This window comes from Dipteris shenzhenensis, chromosome 6 (assembly GCF_047967505.1).
Source record: "Dipteris shenzhenensis isolate YYH24624 ecotype China chromosome 6, Dip_SZ_1.0, whole genome shotgun sequence".
In the NCBI taxonomy this organism is placed as follows: domain Eukaryota; kingdom Viridiplantae; phylum Streptophyta; class Polypodiopsida; order Gleicheniales; family Dipteridaceae; genus Dipteris; species Dipteris shenzhenensis.
Genome location: NC_141601.1, coordinates 37,573,372 through 37,588,416, shown reverse-complemented (window position 1 = coordinate 37,588,416; position 15,045 = coordinate 37,573,372).

Here is a 15,045-nt window from a genome sequence, read left to right as displayed (position 1 = left end):
CAACTGCAATGGCTCAACATACCTCTCATTGACTGTCTTCCTCACAAAAGAGGATCCTGACTGTTGATCATCATCACAATCATGACATAAAATTTGAGAGACATCCATAACAGGAACGTATCCCCAACGTATCTCAATATTGTAAGGGCTTCCATACCTGCAGTAGACATATGTCCAAGTCTACCATACCATAAACTAACTAATGTCTGCTTACTAATCATAAGCAGCTTATCCTGGACACCTGATACATGCAATGCATAAGAGAATCCAACCCATGATCCCCTAGCCATAACCAGATTGCCTCTAGCAATCTTCCATGCATGATCACCCAAAGAGACATGATAACCTGCCTCAACTAACTGTCCAGTACTGATCTTGCTCGTAGCAAGTTCTAGTATATGTCTAACCCTCTGTAGAACAAGAATAGAGCCACTAGGCATAACAAGGTGGATATCCCCATAACCATAGACATCCATAGAATGATCAATGCCCATCAAACCACTCTCCATGATGCATTTTTGATATGCATTGAACCATGACCTATGAGGGGTCATATGACATGAACCACATGGATCTAACATCTAATCACCGAGAATGGGTACATCAGTGGTCAAGAAGGAGGTGTCAGACATAGATGAAAGAGTGCCTCCATCACTGCTATTGTCAGTGGAAACCCTGGCATCCACGCCTGGAAGCTCAACGTGCTTCTTCTCCTTCTTCCTGTCATTCTTAACCTTGCTCTTCTTCTTGCATTTTCTTAGCCATTTCCAGTAGTACTTTTTCATGTGGCCATACTTTCCACAATAGAAACATTTACCACAAGTCCGAGAGCTAGACTTGCTCCTAGAATTCCCCCTTGAACATGACCTATTTCTACCAATTGATCGACCTTTGGAGTGCATATCATGGTCATACATCCAGCATATACGAGTATAGAACTCATATGCATGGCAGTCTACACCTTGTACACCATCATGTACCTACAAGTAGACTGACTTCAAGAGTGATGACTGAATGATAGAGCATGCTTGCTCATCCATGTCATCCCAATCACTCTGTTTAATGCTATTAGGCTTTACATCTTTGCATTGAATGGGCTTATGCTGCCTTTTCTGCACTAACACATCATAAATCTGCTCTTTCCAATACTGAAAGTTTGATCCATCCAACCTCTCAATATCAAAGAGGGCACTACCAGCTGTATGCCAAAGGGTTGCGCACTTGAGGTGATGCATTGGTGATGCAATAAATGCCATTTTGATGCATTATGGATTTGCATTAGTGGATGCCGCACTAATGTTTATGGATAGTTGGGCTGGGCTCCTACTGCCATTGCTCATTTGGTTCAATGCATTGCTTACTTGGATTGCCAGGCATTGGCAGGTTACTGGGCTGCATATATTCCTGTTTATGCCTCTTTATGGCTGAGTGCTTTTGAGCATTGGATCAGCCAGTTTATTTGGAGACCTGATTGGTCTAGACAACACTATATTTTTTGTCATTTGGGTTGCCTATTGCACTATACTACTCTTTGGTTATGAGCTATTGTTCCACAGATATGGCACAAAATCAACCATTCACCACTTGCCAAATGTGCCAAAGTGACTTGCCAAAATGCCAATAATGCCCTTGGATTAAAGTGACATCCCAATCACTTTCTATAATTTACTGTGAGTTCCCAATTCACTATTGTGTAAGAGAAATTCCTACAACAATCTCACAGCCACTTTGGGCAAGATAACACGCTGTCCCTGTCTTTGAACAGCAATATCTTTTCACCAAAAGACCAGATGCCAAAGCTGTAAACAAAAAAGTTGTAGCTTTAAAAGATCTACAACTTATCAGTTGACCTCAAGAGCCAAATCCTTATGGATTCTCAGATATTCTCACCTGAAAAACAGCTTCCTGCACATTGGTCACAAATAGACAATAGACTGCAACTTTTTGTGGTTTTGCAGAGGCTGTAACTCCTGCAGCTTATACTGGATCAACTTGCTTCCAAAAGAAAAGTTGTAGCATGTTCTATGAACTACAACTTTTCAGTTTGGCACAAAGTGCAATTCTGCACCAGGAAAGAGATATTCAGTCCTGAAAATGACTGTTTTGTCATAAAAACAGCAACAGCATCTTCCTTGAATGTTTGCTGCCCTTTACATCAGCCCTGAGAATGCTCATAGATCAGCAATAAAATAGCCCAAAAGCACTGGCAAAACAGCCCCGAAATGTGCTCCAAACATGGCAAATCACTGACAATACATCTTCCTCAGCTGTTCAATGAACTTACATAAACACCACCATACATGTAGGTGTAAAACCATCAAAATGTCCATTGAATCACTATCAAAATGACCTCAAAGCATGTGTCCTCAATCTACAAAAGTATTTGCAATGGCCTCTGACAAGAGAACTCCTAACCTGAGTCTCTATTAGCCTACTATCACTTGGGGAGACCTACACCTATCCCCGAGCCAAGCCAAGACCAACTGAAAGAAACTGACGCTATCTAATACCTAGCACGGACAAGATGCAGCCAAATTATGTCCAACAGGACCCAAATGCACGAGAAATGCACGGGAAAACACGAGCTAACAAAGCTCAATTGCAACCGAAAGAAGCTACATAGTGCACAAGCACATATCCCACACAATGTCCACAAGGCGTACTTCTGCAAAATGTCCTGCAAAGTGACCAAAATCAGCCAATGCTCAGCTCCAAGACCTCAAATGCAACACCGGCTATCTCCCAAGCATACAACTGCATCAAACATGCAATCCACAGGCTCCCCAACAGCTCATCTTATGGAGCCTCTCCATCATCCCATCGAATCTCAGAAAGGCTAAACAGCGGCTCTGCTCTACCAGCCTACTCCAAAGCACCTTGTAATAGAGGCCTCACGACCCTCAACGACTCAAGCTTCACAAACAAAAAGCTTCAATGAGCCAACCCATCGAGCCACCGCGCCGAACGACAACTAGCTAACAGTCACAACCGGCCAGCTCCCGCAAATCTCAATGCCACGGACTGCTCACTAGCTAGTAGCCTCAATGCTCACCCACAACCATGGGTTAAAAACACCGATGGAAGCATGCTTCAGCCACATCAAACGACCAGCACGTAAAGCTCTCACTCCACGGCACTTCAATGACTACTCTTTAGCTCTCCTCAATGACCTTCAACGCCCCACAGCTCTCTTCAACAAGGTCCATAGCCTCTCCAAATGGGACTGCAACAGCGGCTCCTTAGCAACAGCAATCGAACGACAAACAATTCGCCTCCAAACACCTCACAGCAGTGCCAACTCAATGACACAGCAACTCTACTCAGCTCATAGGTGCAGCTCCCTACCACACAACTGACCTCACAGCCATCGCTAGCAGCACACTCGTCGCCAACAAATAGCTCCTTCCATGCCCGTGCTCGGCGGCCATCAGCCTCCCGACAGCTCCATTGCCAAGCTCAAAGAGCTCCACGTAGATCGAATGCCGTGGACTCTGATACTAGTTGTGGGAGAGGAGAGCACACACAAAGGGATAAGGAGACACCAAAAGTGGTGGAGCAAAAGCTACTCTAGCTTATTCCTCTATCATGTATATATGAGTATACATGGGCACTGTACAAGTGGGTGGGCACACTGCCCTTTACCCCAACACCAAAGAAGTTCAATAATTCTTTTATTAACAATTTTGTGTAAATAAGCCACTAGTATGAGGCAATTCAAGAATATAGAAAAACTAGATCGAACTCTCTCAGGAATTAGTTTTGCATGCCATAGTATGAGACACTTTAACCAAAGAATCGATTGATATCCAACTCCCTTGAAACAATCCTACTTCCCATAGTGCATCCAACATTGTTGACTATTTATGCCATAGTGTTTGAAATTGACATTGGCTATGGTTCTACATAAGTTAGAGATGCCTTATGAAAGCCTCGACCAAATTTGGAATCATAGTGATGAAAGTTGTGCAAACAACATCAACAATTTCTTAATCATGAAAGTGCTTGGATGTGATACAAAAATCTAACTATAGGTCATAGCAACTTAATACAATTCAAGTACAAATGGCACAAAACCTCAAATTCATTTTCATTTATAATGCATTAAAAGATCTTTATGATTTAGAAGTCATCAACAAGTTCAATCAGTTATTTTTAGCTACATCCAACATGTCAAGAATTTAGAAGTCATCAACAAGTTCAATCAGTTATTTTTAGCTACAACCAACATGTCAAGAATTCTCGCGCAATTGGTTATGCAATCAAAATTTGCCATAGTCCAATCATGGCCATGTGCTCTGGTAACAAGTGGTTGTTATATTTTTCAATAAAATATATAGAGTTCGTTGCATAATTACGCGCAACACTACTAAGTAACTGAAAGACCGATGAGACATTTTAGGTAGTTCTTAGATTCCAACTCCAAAGTTCTGGATCCTATTTTTCCTTCATTGCTTTCCTTGGTTGAGTTTTTTTTGAGAGCTATAGAGAATCCTAGGCTTGGTGTAGCTAATATTCAAAGTGGCTTCAACAAGGTGACAGACTGTTCGTATTCTTCTTTAGAGTAGTTAGATAGAGAAAAGACTCAAAGAAAATATTATTTTGGTAAAGTATGCTGAGGGCAATCTAGTCTGTGAGGAGTAAAAAATAGCTGAGATTTTCACGTAGCATTTATCTAGCATTGCAGGTAGTACTAGGCCACTAGAAAGCACAAATTACAAGGTAAAGCTAGATGCATTCCTAAGCAATTTGCATAATAGGTGGTGATGCCTTATGAGGCTCTGCTATTGTAGAGGCCCTTCTTCGAGGTTGAGATCAAATATGCTCTTTGGCAGCATATCTTCAACTACCCCATGACACATGAGTCACCGCTGAGAACACCACATCTAGCCATGGAGAACACAATATCCACCTCCATCCAAGGGCAAAGGTTGATAAATTTCAAAATAAAGCTACTCATATTAGTTGATTAAATGCTAGGCTGACCCTTAGCCCATGGGTTACCATAGTGTGTTCACTTGGTCTTAGCTTGATATTTCTTAATCCATTCCTTATGAGGCCCTTTTGAGACCTTGATTGTCCCCTAATGTTGAGAGTGCAACATCTCCAGAACAAAGAGAATCATACCAAAAAAAAGAGAATTTCATCATGGATTGGTTCGGCATTCTAGACTAAAATATGCATTTTGGGAGGAGCAAGCTATTTCTCATCCAAATGAGTACATGTGTGTTATTGTAGATGGTATGGATCAGAACACAACAATATTACCTCGATTCATTAATACTCCACCTAAGCTATGTGGAGTGTTAGTAGATGGATTTAAGTTTTTTGTAGACATATGGATTGATTTCTTGCATCTACATGATAGCAATCGAGTCGTAACATCAGTTATGAAGGCAATTCACAGTATACATGCAGAAAAATGTCACCTACTAGCAAATTTGAGAATACATGCAGACAATTGTGGATGAGAGAATAAGAATATACTCGTTTTTGCATTTTTCTCAATGCTAATGACTCATCAAATCTTCAATGAGATTGAAATTGGGTATTTGTTTATTGGACACACACATGAGGATATTGATCAAGTTTTTAGCACAGTCTCAAAAGAGCTAGAACACAAGGACATGGAGACGATGGATGACTTGATAAGAAAATGTGGGAGGCAAGTTGGTGGCTGCAAGGAAGGTATAGTATGCTCCATGATTGAAAGGATGTAGGATTAGAAGACATTCTACCTTTCATACAAAAAGGTGGTGATGCCTTGATTGGTCATAGCACTCCACACTACTTTTGCTTTTTCTTAAAGGATGAAAAACCAGTGATGCAGTGGCAACATTATTCTCATGGGAACACGAAGAACCTTATTGTCTCTTAACTTAAATCTTGAGCAAAGAAATGCATCCAACATGGGCTCCTATAAAAGGATCCTTGTTTGCTTGGGTGTAGCCATTTTTGGTGAGGTTTAGGCACTTTTCTATATATGGGTATCTTGCATGACCCATAACTTATGCATTGCTCAACGAAATTTGGCAACTTTGACTTCAAGTTGTAGTACACATTCTAAACTTGAACATGAGAGCAAAAAATTATGGAATAAGGATTTGGGATGAGATCGTTAAATCATTACAAGTGCTATGTTGCATGTGAAGCATGCATCCTGAAGACTATAGGATATAGTAATTTATTCAAAAACATCAAAATTTTGTTCTATACATACATGCAATCAAGTAATCATTCTAAAGCACATTATGTCAGCTTCTCCTCAACCCAAGGACACACCTAAATGAGATCATTATGCATGGGTTAATGGGCCTCCAATGTTGTGCTAAAGTGATGCATAACCATTTGAGGGCACACTTTATAACTTTCTTTTGATTTGTTGAAAACCAAAACCGATTGAAATTTTGGAATCCAAACTATTGGGACTAGTGCATGGTGGTCTTAAAACATTGATAGTTGTTGGTATTGGTATCTAGATTCACCCTAAAATGGAAGAAGTTGAAAAAGTGCAATTTGTGCATGTGCAAAGATATTTTAATAAATCCAACACTATTTACAATTTTGAATTGTTTCTTTTTCCATGCACTTTCTTGCTATATGGCTCATAAGCATGCCTAATTTCATTGCATTTAATAATACACAGCATCAAACCCGATAGCATGCCCTTTGGCCTATTTGTGTTTTGAAGCATTTTAGGCCACATTGCACTTGTTTGGGATATCCAAGTCTGCTGATGTGTATTGCTCGCAAGGGGGGACAACTGGCAGTTGAAATTTTGCTACTCCCATGAATTTTAAATTTTCACACCAACCGCCCATCAAATCTTGGAAGATTAAGTACCTGCAACCTGGCCCCATGCTGCAAACACCCTGCAACCCGCACGTACCTCGACATGACCTTGTGCATGCTTTGGTTTGCCATTGTCTTCTTTCAGGTAAGTTATCTTTTATTCTTTGCTTGCCTCACCAGCTAGCTTCTCTAGGTCTATGATCTTGGCCATGGCCTCAATGGCAACATGTAGCTCGCCATGGCTTGCAAGAGAAGCAAACAGAGGCTGTGAGATAGGAAAGCCAAAAAGCTAGGTCAAAGCATAAGGAACAAAGTGCAGGTTGAGGAAAGCATTGGCACAGTATCGAATCGGCAACAAAAGACACTTTTGCATCATGTGCGAAGGGAGAAACAACGAGAAGAAAGAAGACTCCTTGTAGAGCGATAGTAAGAAGCAGTTGCAGATACATGCATTCGATCATTGCCATCAGGGCGAAGAAGATGAGCTGTGGTGTCACGATTGGTGGGAGCATTCAAGGTAGCAACATCAGGCCATTTAGGTGATTACCAGTCTCGAGTATTCACAAGCTTTAGCCTGCACCCTAAAGTTCGTAGAGTAACAATACTACCGACACCTCGAGAGCCAAGAGGTGATGCTCTGGCAGTCTCATCCCTGAGAAATGCACCATTGGAGCCACTCAAGGGAGGTTACTGGGACATATTGTCTCATCCCAGGGCGTCAAGCCTAACCTCGAGAAGGTAGAACCCATCCTCAAGCTCTCCCCACCACCAAGCAAACATCAAGTATGCTCATTTGTCAATCTAGCAGGATAACTATCGCCGCTTCATTGATCAATATGCTGCTTTGACACGACCCATGACTATGCTATTAAAAGATGGGGTTGATTTCTCTTGGAATGAGGATTGTGATCATGGGTTTGCACAAATCAAGAATGCTCTGGCTTCAAAACCCATTCTACACAATCCAGATTGGTCAAAGACTTTCTATATCAAACCTGGGCCCTATGTACTCCATATTTTATTATACTATTGCCACACATACAAACACACACACATATTTATGCCTTTTTTCCTTAGACAAATTTATCCATAACAGTTCCCCCCCCCCCCAGGCAGGGAATGCATAGCATTTCCATGCCTAGGTCCATCACGCATAAAGAAGGGCTTGAGGTAACGCTTGTTGATCACCTTCTTGCCATATGGCTCATGCAGCTCCCAAACTTGGACAGACCCATTGCTACGTTCCTTGATGACTTTGTATGGACCCGTCCATAGTGGAAGAAACGTCTTATCCATTTGGTGGTCCAATCTGTTATCAAAGCATAACACAACATCCCCCTCCACAAAGTGTCTTTCCCATCCCTTGCGAATCTTAGCATCCAAGCAGGCCTTTTGTCGATTCTTTTGGATCTCTGTTTGATGTAGTGCAAGGCGTCGGGTTTCATCTAACTTCTCAAGTTGTACCAATCTGGCCTCTACATGTTCATCTTCTGTCATCCTCTATTCTTGTGCCAATCGGAATCTCTATCTCTAGTGGTAAAACTGCCTCAATACCATACACTAACGCAAAAGGAGTGTGACTTGTAGACGCTTTATGAGTGATGTTGTAAGCTCACACGGCTTCAGTGACCTTCTGATCCCATTGGCTCCTATTCCCTGTGGCCATTTTTCCCATGGTTTTACAAAGGAGGCCATTGGTCCACTCTGTTTGACCCATGGATGCTGGATAATAGATGCCAGAAGTGCGATGATCAATACCCATGCAATCCATGATCAATTCCACTACTTCATTTAAGAATGGACTCCCATGGTCAGATACTATTTCCATGGGTGTACCAAACCTTGTGCAGATACATTCAAATATGAAATTTGAAACTGGACTCCCATGGTCAGATACTATTTCCATGGGTGTACCAAACCTTGTGCAGATACATTCAAATATGAAATTTGAAACTGCCTTACCATTTGCAGCAGGGAGGGCAATAGCTTCAGCCCACTTAGTGACATACTGAGTGGCTACCAAAAGATACTTCTTTTTGCGGGCAGTCATGGGCAAGGGCCCGACAAAATCTATTCCCCACTTCTAAAACGGATGGATGGACATCACTGGGTGATGTTGCCCAGGACACAAATCCTTTCTACCAAAGAATTGGCATGGTTCACAGGTTTTGCAATACAAAGTGACATCCTTGAACAAGGTCGGCCAATAGTATCCAGCATGTAAAATCTTCTTAGCTGTATAGTCACTGGCATAGTGGCCTCCACAAAATCCATCATGATAATGCTTCAATACCTTAGGCACTTCATCTGCATCAATGGCCCATCTTAGTACCCCATCCATGCCTTGATGGTACAAGACCCCATCAAAGAGAGTGTAGCGCCTAATATCTCTTCGGATCTTCTTTCTCTCATAGCTAATACTTTTCGAAGGAAAGGAGAAAGCAGTCAGAAACCTGTAGATACCACCATACCATGGATCCCCAACTTCTATGGCCACGACAAGGGTTACATCGAGGCACTCCTCTAAATCAATCAAAGCATTCTTCAAGTTGGAACAACCCCCTTTTACAATTTTGAAAGAAAAATCATATTCTTGTAGAACTGCCAACCATTTGGCCAATCGACCCATGGGATTTGGTGATTGAAGAACCTGCTTTGCAAGACCATTGCTAGAGATTATAATGAAGGACTTTCCAGCCACATAATGCTCAAATTTCTCAATGCAGAACACCAAAGACAAGGCATGCTTGTCAACCTCAGAGTGGCATCACTCAGTTTCGAGCAATTGTCGAGAAGCAAATTGAACAAGATCCATGAACTGATCCTCCCCTTGCTGGAGAAGAATACCCGCCAGAGTGTGCTCACCAAACATAGGATTGATAAAGAAAGTCTTTGACCAATCAGGATTGCATAGAATGGGTTCTGAAGCCAGAGCATTCTTGATTTGTGCAAACCCATGATCACAATCCTCATCCCAAGAGAAATCAACCCCATCTTTTAATAGCATTCCATGGGTCATGTCAAAGCAACATATTGATCAATGAAGCGGCAATAGTATCCTACTAGATTGACAAATGAGCATACCTGACGTTTGGTTGTTGGTGGGGAGAGCTTGAGGATGGCTTCTACCAGGCTTGATGCCCTCGGATGAGACAACATGTCCCAGTAACCTCCCTTGAGTGGCTCCAATGGTGCATTTCTCAAGGTTGAGACTACCATTCACATCATTGACCCTTTGGAAGGCCAACCTAACCTTCATGACGTGCTCCTTACGTGACGAGAATATACAGAAATCATCTAAAAACACCTCCAAGAAATCCCCCAAATAAGGAGCAAACATCATCTGCATAAATCTTTGAAAGGTAGCTGGAGCATTGGTGAGGCCAAATGGCATTACTTTGAATGCAAATGTCCCCCAAGGTGTGGCAAATGTGGTTTTAAGCACATCTTCTTTAGCAATTCTAATTTGATAAAACCCGGAGTAACCATCACAGAAAGTATACATCTCATGACCATTTACCTTCTCAAGAATGAGGTCTTGAAAGGGAAGAGGATGGTGGTCCCTCTTGGTGGCTGCATTGAGTTTCTTATAGTCGATGCAAACCTGCCACTTGTTGTTTTTCTTTGGGATGACTACCACTAGTGAAACCCATTCAGTATTGTGAACCAGAACAATAAACCCAGCTTCTACAAGTTTTTGCAACTCTGAGCGCAAAGCATCGGTCTCTAGGGCCCTAATCTCTGATACTTTCAAGCCACAGCCTTCGCATCAGGCTTTAGCTCTATCTTGTGCTCTATGGCAGTCACATGGTGAAGGTGGCGGTAGCTAGTTGCGAAGAGGTCAGGGAAATCTTTGAACATTTCTAGGAACTCGTCTTTCTTACTTGGAGTGAGGTCTGGGGAAAGCATAGATTCAAGTTGTTGAGAACTAGCTGTTACCTTTTTTGCAGGTGGCGGGGTAGAAGACACCCCCATCATGTAAACTTCCTCCTCTGAGAGCTCCTCCCCTCCGTCTGATCCTTCCATTGATTCAGACACTGAGGATGAGAGAGTCTCACTGTCTTGCTCCTCTTCTTCTTTTGGTTCCGTGGCACCTGGTTGCACCGGGATCTTCTCCTTAGAAGCACTAAAAGACATGTGGCCTATCTTCCAATAGCTGACTGCATCACTCTTTCTCAACCATGGTCTCTCGAGTATGGCTGGGTAACTCCTGCCTGTATCTTCGATGTCCACTACATAGAAATTGACGGTGGTGGTCAACCCATTGACAGTGATGTGCAAATCCTCAATGACTCCCAGGGTGGCAAGTCGTCGACCATCTACTACCTTGATTCGAGTGGAGGAACGCCTTGTGCATTTCAAATTCAATTTCTTCATGATTTGGCACACCATGATATTACATGCAACTCCCCCATCAACACACACACTTTTGACACGGCAATTATCTATGATGACATCTACTGTATGTGGGTGCCGATCAATTTCTTTAGAGATAGAAGAGACCTCTCATACCTTTCCTACATCTACCCTCCTCCCCACTAGCCATGCAACCATACCTGTGAGGGAGAGGGGCAGATTAGGGGGCAAGCTTTAGTAGGTTTACCCCCCCTTTGTCCTCATAGTTGCATGGATATGAGGAAGGGGGGACTATAGTAGGACTATAGCTTAGTGGGGAAGGGTTAGGAGGAATATTTTTTGGTGAGATTTCTATGGTAGCATTTGACGATTCCGCCCACATTTTGGTGAGATTCTAGGTCTTCTCAAAATTTTGGTGAGATTTTTCAAGAAAATTTTTTTAAAGAGTCGTAAAAGATCACTAAAATATTTTTTCACTTCATTAATTGGACCACCCTTCATTGACATGAGAATTTTTTCTCTTTCAGCATTGCAAAATTCCTTAAGGATCAAAAATTATGGCCATTTGAATTTTGGAGAGTCCACTTTTGAAGCCCATTTTTTATATGCACTAGTACACATCCAAAATGGGCTTGTTGAGCATTTGTATACTAAATCACTTTTTGTACCGTCAATAATCTACTTGATTTCTTATTGATTCCCTTCTACTTTTCATCAGCTTTCTACCTATACACCTATTGTTGTGTTCTAGCCCTACTCCAACTATTGTTCAATATTTGATGTAAAATTTTTTTTTTTTTTTGGGCAACCTCTTGAAGGTCTTCCTTTTTATAGGATTGTTGAAGATGCTATAGACTTGGTTTTAGGGCATTCCCTCCCCAATAAGTCTCTATACAAGAGCAACACCCTGGCTCCCTCTCCTCTCCTTCTGCATCCCATATTAACTTGGTCCCTAATCTGATGGGTCTTATAGATCATGTATTGATTATTGATCCTATAGCAATTTGGAATCCTTAACTTCTCTTCTCATTTAAGCCCACTTTTTCCTCCTCCTTAAAATTTGAACTTGCCTTTCCTTACAAACCCAAGCCCTTCCTGCTATTCAACCCCCTTCCCTCCCCTTTCCTTTTAACCCCCATAGACCCCTCTTTCCAAAACTCCCTCTTTCAAGTACTTCCCATCCAAGCCCAGTTTATTCTCATTCTTAAATTTTAAGGTTCTCTTCCCAGTTTAAAACCCAAGCTCTTCCTCTCATTCAACCCCCTTCCCTCTCATTTTCAATCAACACCCCTCCTTCCTATTTCCCATCACCCCCATAAATGCCTCTTTCCAAGACTCCCTCTTTACCATCTCTCTTTTTTCTTTTGCTAAGGGATCTTAAAGAGGGTAAAATTTTTTCTTTTAAACTTAGGATGCATCCTCAATGGTTTTTAATGGATGCTTGGTCAAATTTTTTGGGATGCTTAATTCTTCATCTCTAAACTCTTAATTATTTTTCCTACCACATTTGCAATTGCAACATCGACATACATATTGTGTGCATAATGTTTCTTCATGAGTCCCTAATTATCTAATAATCTACTAAGGAGGGAAAATGGTTAGGATTAGACTGGATTAGATGCATGAGGACTATTCGATTAGATCATGGCAATGTGTACTTTGGTATAAATTAGATCATGACGTGTGTATTTTGCTATACATTAGATCTGTAAGACTTTTCTTCAAAGCAAGAAATAAGTGACCTAGTGTGGGCCATTGGTCAGGGAATTACATTCATATTAAGGCCTTGGGTTCAAAATTCCTCAAAGCCACCCTTGTAGACATTGTGGAGTTTTAAGCAAAAATGAGACAATTTTAAAATACTAATTTGATAATCCCCCTCTTCTTAATGATGCTTGCACTTGGAAAGCACCGTAATGGGAACATCTAGGTCCCAAAGGTAAGACTTAATAGTTTATTTAGCTTTTGTTGGCCTTGTGAGGTATGCTTACTTTACATCATTATCTATCTTTATGATATATTGGTATGCATTGATCATGAGCACTGTTTGATGAAATTTTTAGACATTTCAAAAAGGCAAATTTATCAACTTGTTCTCGCCTTTATTTGCATTTGGCATCATTCAACATAAAAATATTGCTTTTAAAAAAAAGGTAATATCTTTATGCCCATATTTATGAATCATCTAAGATGGCCTAGAGAGCAAGTTCAAGGTGAAAGTCTAAGATAGAAGACTTCTACAAATTGGTTGGCATCAACAATCAAAGACCGTTCACTCAATGCAAGGAACTACTTTTGAGTAATGCATAACCCAAGTGCATCAATCACTAGTTGGACATTAGTATGATGATGTTAGTGGCAACGTTTTGTGTGCTAGACATTTTTGTATTTGATAGGAATTACTTACACATATAAAAATGCATAATTGAAAATATATTTGTGGGACAATAGTTATGGTCAATAGTCTATGGAGAAATGTTAGTATTAGCTCAGAATTCACTATGATGAATTGAATGACAAATGCTTAGAATGCAATATAAGTAGATAGTGATGTCTATGACGAGTTGAATGCCAAAGGAATAAAAATATTCATGAAGGCCTCCACATAGTAGTGATTGCTACAGGCTTGTGAGATCCTAGCTTCACTTGGAGTAGGGCTAGCATAGGAGTCTAAAGGAGGGCTAGTGTAGGAGTCTATCCTCTAGAGTTTTGTGAACTTAATTGGACAACTAGTGGAACCTATTGTAGTTTCTTGGTTCTTAGTGTTATTTAAAGCTCTTTAGGTTTAAAGTTGATAGCTGTGATAAATGACAACAACTTGAGTAAGCTATGTTGCATACCACATGAATGCCTCACATTTCTAGTGTGCATATAGGAGACAACCATCCACTACCAAGCAAAGCATAAATGATCTATTGATACAATTGTCGAACATGGACAAATCAATCCATGTGTGATGTTCTATTTCTACCCTAGCTAGCCATGGATATTTGATTTGTGCTCCAATGTGAAAATAAAAAAATCAAATATCTCTTCAATAACAAGAAGGTTATCTTATTCACAAAACAAGGAACCCAGTAGTCATGGAATCATGCAAAGGTTGTGGGGAAGTAGATTAGAAACTCTTCCACTTGAAGAATCGATGCCATTCGTTGAAAATTCTACAAATGAGATCAGTGATCTTCTCCCTTATGTCCCATGCACTTTTGGTAACTGACTTGTATTTTTAGTCCTCTAACGACGTCAATAAACCTTGGTGGACTTGGTGGTGGACTAGCTCCATATAAATGTCCATTGTGGCTTGTTTCACACGATTTGATCTTTGTCGATCCACTTCCTTGCTCTACGTAGAACTCACTGCTACTATGACATTGAACTACAAGAAGAAAGAGATAATGAGAGATCAAAGAACTCCCTTTTCATCCAACATCAGTTAGAAGAACCAACTATGTAGCCATTTCACTATTTCTTCAAGGACCTGGTAGGAGAAAGCCCTACCTCAATAGAAGTTCAAAAAATGCAAATCCTATAATTATCTTTTTGAAGCACAAACCATCCAATTATGAGGGATAGTCATTGGTGTGGTCCACCCCATGCATATATGGTGATATATGTTGTATAGTTGCTACTTTGATACATGTTGTATAGTTGTTAGCTAGGGACATGTTTTATAATTGTTAGCTGGGTAGAAGTTAAGGTGGTGATACATGTTGTATAGTTACATAGAAGTTGTAGGAGACCTTAAGGGACTGGAGTTTTTGTGTGAATGTCCTTATGTATTGAGAAAACCTATTTTTATGGCTCAATAAATATTGTCTCATGTTCTATTTATATTGTATTGTTATTCTTTGTGTGTAGTAGCAAAGGCTCATGAGTATTTACCAAAACTGTCAAACTACA